Raw genomic sequence first — 5403 nt, 5'->3', positions numbered from 1 at the left:
GGTTCCAGATCAATGGCTGTCTTAGGCGCTCCTCATCGGTGCCCGGGGGAGTCTGGAAGAGTGACGGCCTCAGATGCTCCCAGGCCCTCAGAAGGCTAGCTGCAAAACGCTCCTCGAAGCCACGGCCCACTCCTCTGGATCGCTGCTCTGTAAAGATCCACCTGATACTGGGGGTCCAGGGGCCGCTAAGAGAAGGAGTGAGGCTGAGAATCCTGGCAACAAGAAACTCCTTCCACGGCTCAGCGCCTGGTAGGAGGCCACCAACCACCAACTTGCCAAGCAAAGCTCGGCTCTGACAAATAGGATCAACTATGCCCAGGCCGCCTCTCTCCCTCGGCTGGGTGATCACAGCCCATGCCACCTTGGCCCTGGCGGGCCGCCCGTCGCCACCGGACCAAAGAAAGTTCCTAATGAGCCTTTGCACTTGGCCAATACACGCCCGCGAGAAGGCCCAGCAAGAAGTGATGTACCACATGGTAGCAAGCAGGACCTGGTTGGCCGAGTGGTTGGCCACAACCACTCGGCCAGCCAGAGATAAACGAGCGGTACTCCAATACAGAAGCTTCTTCCGAATGCTCAGAAGAAGGGGGGCTATCTGTTGCTCCGGAGATATGTCAATGCCCACATAGCATCCCAAATAGCGCACTGTAGTGCCGGGGGGCAGCCACTGAAACCCATTAACTGGCCTCCAAGTCGGGGGGGGCACGGAACTGACCCACAACCCACACGACTTGTGCCAGTTGCTCAAAGTGCCCGAAGCTCTGCAAAACCTGTCCATGGCTGAGGTGAAGCGGCGGAGGTTCTCCTCCCCTCCCTGAAGATAGACAGCAGTGTCATCCGCAAACTCCAAGTCTAGGAGCTCCTTCGAGGTGCGGATGGGGAGCTGGAGGCCCCGCAAACCTGTATCCTGTGCCATCAAGAAAGTGCTCATGGCCTCCGCCACAAAAAGAAAAAGAAAGGGCGCCAAGGGACACCCTGCAAACCTGTATCCTGTGCCATCAAGAAAGTGCTCATGGCCTCCGCCACAAAAAGAAAAAGAAAGGGCGCCAAGGGACACCCCTGCCGCACCGAGCGCGAGAGCTGGAACCTCTCTCCGCGCACGCCCTGTATCAGCACACCTGGCGATGGGCCGATGTGTAGAGTGCAGAGACCCCACGGATCCATTGAGGGGGGAAGCCCATCCTCTCCATAGTGCCTTCCAAGAAGGCCCAGTCCACCCGATCATATGCCTTCTCGAAGTCGAGAAGCAGCACTGCCAGATCCTCCTGCCGAAATCTAGCCAAAGCCGTAGCCTCCCAGAAAGAGAAGATGTTATCCAGGATGCTCCTATCCTGGATGAAGCCTGTCTGCGTGGAGTGGATGATGTCCGGAAGGTGAGGCTGAATCCGCCTGCTGATCGCCTTAGCTAGGACCTTGTAGGCCGTGCCTAGCAAGGTGATCGGTCTCCACTGTCTAATCTCCAGTCTGTCTCCTCCCTCTTTGGGAATCACGTGAATCAACCCCTCTGCCATGCTGTCCGGCATGTCTCCCGACTCCATGATCTCCTGGAATGCCAATCTGAAGCCCCTATGCAAGAGACCCCAGTACCTCTGGAAGAAAGCCACTGAGAGACCGTCCTCAACCAGGGCATTTGCCCCGAGGAAGTGCCTGAAGAGCCTCCTCCAATTCTGTATCCGAGAAGGGGGAGAGAAGGGAGTGCTACAAATGGGCCGGCAGAACCGGTCTCGTGAAGCTCCAGACTACCTCCCGAGCCTCTCTCACCCTGGCTCCAGTTCTGTATCCGAGGAAGTGCCTGAAGAGCCTCCTCCAGTTCTGTATCCGAGAAGGGGGAGAGAAGGGAGTGCTGCAAATGGGCCGGCACAACCGGTCTCATGAAGCTCCAGACTACCTCTCGAGCCTTTCTCACCCTGTCATCTGCTGGCTCAGCAGAGAGCAGATCCCTGTAAAAATCTGTGGCGATCGCCCGAACCCTGGGGGGATCCACCACCACCTGGCCATCAGCCTGCTGAAGACGCCTGAGACCCTCTCGTCTGAAGCGGGGTCCTGTCGCCTCAAAGAAGTCTCGAGTCACTCTGTCTCCAGCCTGTGTCCAAAAAGAAGCCCGAGCATGGAATCGGAACTCCACCCTCCTCTCCTCGATGGATCTGATCTCTGTGCGAGTTGACTGCATCTGCTTTGAAATCCAAGGGCTCGTAGGCTCCCTCTCCTGAAGTCTCTGGAAGCTAGACTCCTCCGCCGTCGCCCGCCCCGCAGGCTCCTCTCCTGCTCTCTGAAAGCCTCCAGACGGTCCAGGGTAGCCTGTCTAAGCATCCTGCTGATCTCCTGCAAACCCCTGTCAAGATCGCTGGCTGCCGATCCTCTCCTGAACTGAAGCTCCTGCCAGACCTGCTCAACTTTGGTCGCAATATCGGGCTCCTCTATGAGACAATCTGGAATCCGGACGCTCTGGCCTCGCTCTCCTCTCGTGGGGTCATCGATCTGGAGAAGCACTGGAAAGTGGTCTGAAAACGAGGAGCCTGCAAGTATACCCACAGTGCCACCTCTATCGCAAGCCCACTCATCAATGTAAAACCTGTCGATGCGGGAAAGGTTAACTCTTGTGGCCCGTCTATCCGAGCGCGAGAAAGATAAACTCCCCTGCAACCTGCCAAACTCCGAGAGAGTCCACGGATCCTGGCCTCTCACCTGCAGCACTAGTTCCTCCCAGGCAGCGAGCTCCGGCCCATGAATGGTCTCCTGGCTGCCCCCCATCCTATCCTCTGCATCCTCCAGCATGTTGCAATCCCCCCCTAGGCACCAATGGTCTGCCATGGGGAGGGACTGCCTAATGGTGCTCCACAACTCAGCTCTCCCGGTCGCCCCATTAGGGGCGTAGAAGTTGAGGAAGCTAATGCGGTCTTCCCCAACCCGAAGGATGATCCACTGCGCTCAACCCTGGACCAGAGTGCCAGAATCCACAACCTCGGATAGAAGCTGCTCGTCGCTGACTAAGATGCATACTCCACCCTGGTTCCCCTGGGACCCATATGCCGATGACCAAAAAGTGTGACTCCTGCCTGGCAAGATCTTCCCACAGGTGCGGGTGCGCCCGGCAGAAAGGTGGTGCTCCTGGATGAAAAGGATATCTATGGGTCCTCCAACGAGAGCCCTCTGGATCTCCTGGCGAAGTCTGCTCCTACCAATGTAGCAGCGGGGTCCACCAAGACCCTGGATGTTCCATGAGAGGATCCTCATGGATGAGCTATGGCAAGTGAAGCAGCCGCCCCATTGGCTCACCCCTCTCAGCCGGCCCAGATGAGCTGCCCTCCACTCTGTGAGTCTTGGGCACCGGCTTGGAGGGAGAATAGTCACTGTCAGTCCGGGTGCGGAGTCTCTCCAAAAAAAGGGTGACCTGTCTCTGTGTCCAGCCCCACTCCGCCTTCGCCCTGTCCAGGGCATAGGCGTGAGACCAATCCTCTGCATATATGTATCTAAAGGTAGGCTGCACCCTCGGGGCGGCGTGGAGGAGAATCAGTAGCACCGCCTCAACGGAGGTGTGGACCGAATCCGCCCGCCAATCTCCTATGCCGAACAAGCTCATGCGGGCTGAGTGTAATCGGGTCTGCAATAGGTCCGTGAGCCCCAGGTCACTGAAGTGGTGAGAAAACTCCAGTATCTGATCACGCAGAACTTCGTCTACAGAGTTGCAATCCCATGCTGTATCTGGGGCAACACTAAGAGGAAAGGAGAAGGCTACCATGCTCCTCAACCACTGAAGGAGAACGAGAGGGATGGCACACCACGCAAACTCGCAAGGGCGCGACCAGTGTCTCAAACGGGCCAGCATCCAGCTGGAGACACCTGAAAAAATCATAATCCACTAGGAGCCCCATCACTCGCAGGGGCCCCCCAGGGGAGAGAACTCAGTGGTGGCGGGCGAAGCTACGATCGCCATCTCCACCGGCCCGGAGTGGCGGTGGAACAGCCGCTGAATAGAACTCTGGCCTACCCAGCTGCGCTGCCCCGGGGCAGTGGGTGGTCTGGAAGAGTATCCTGGAGAGGCCGAGGGAGGGATGGTGGCTCGCGGAGAGGAGGGGGGAGAGCGAGGAGAGGGTGGAGAGGCATCTGTCAGAGGAGAGGAGTCAGGGGGGGCCACCGGGGGAGGCGGGAGGGGGGGCTGGGGGGGAGAGGGGGGGAGGAAGGAGTGCTCTCCGAGTGAAGGGAAGAGGGGCCAGGGGTCGCAGAGTGCGGCCTGGGATCCTCAGGAATCTGATCCATGGAGGGGGCGGGGCCCCCCGCGGCGGGAGGCGGGAGCGGGGTCTCCATGTGGGGGGCTCCACCGGCGGCCTCAACGGGCACTGAGACTGAATCCTCGTCCATCGGGGTGGGACTTGCTGGCCGCCTATCCCTGATTGGAGCATAAGTGCGGGTAGGTGCATGGACGCCAGCCGGGGTCGCCTGTCCGCCAGCCTGTCCGCCAGCCTGTGCTGCCTGTTGGCGTCTGCGAGACGGTCCCTGCGAGCCGGGCGTTTCCGCCGGCGAACCTCCTGCCATCTGCTAGCCTCCTGGGACTGCGCGGCATCCTCCGCCGGAGCCTGCTCGTCGGATGATGGTGCCTGCTGAGACGAGCCAGGGATGTCCGGTCTCTGAGGTGGATGGCCACCCCTCGGGCCTCCTGAAGGGGGTCCAAAGGCGGCAGAGCGTGAAGGATGAACCCCCTTGCGGGGACAAGCGCGTGCGAGGTGGCCCATCTCCCGACAGTTATAGCACTGGCCGGGGAGGCCCGAATACTCCACGCGCTGTATCAAATGTCCTCCAGAAAGACAAGGGAGGAGGATCGTCTTCGGGAGGGACTCCGGTGAAGGAACCACAACACGAATGGCCGGAAGTCTTGCTGCCCGAGCTATCACTGAGGCCGCTGTCTAAGGCGTCTCCACCACCTGCCCGAACGCCTTGCCAATGGATGACAAGAGGGGCAAGTACTCCCTGCGGAGTCCAGGAAAGCAGATAGTGATGGGGAAACCTGTCGCGCCTGCTAGCAGGTCAGAAGCGGGGTCGAAACCGTGAGTCCATCGCGCCAAGAACGCCCGGGATGCAAATCACACCATTTGAACCCATTGGACACATATTGCCAGAAGCTTACTTCTGTAGTCACATCTACATGGCAACCTTATATACCATATCCTCTCCGAGCACCAATGCCAGATTTAGAGGAGTTATTGCAAATGGCAGGAGAAGGAACTTTATGCATAAATGTCGTAAAACACACAAAGCTGGCTAACCCTCATTTAGCAGATCTGTTTGGAAATCAGGATTGTGACATTCATGATGATCAGCTGCCCCCGCCGATGGAGAAAGGCACATCTTGTACATACAAGAGGGGCTATACCAACATTCATGATGCTCTGCTACCCCCGCCGATGG

Source organism: Cibotium barometz, chromosome 63 (genome assembly GCF_041138505.1).
Source record: "Cibotium barometz isolate CiBa-2024 chromosome 63, ASM4113850v1, whole genome shotgun sequence".
In the NCBI taxonomy this organism is placed as follows: domain Eukaryota; kingdom Viridiplantae; phylum Streptophyta; class Polypodiopsida; order Cyatheales; family Cibotiaceae; genus Cibotium; species Cibotium barometz.
Note: the sequence above shows the minus strand (reverse complement) of the source record.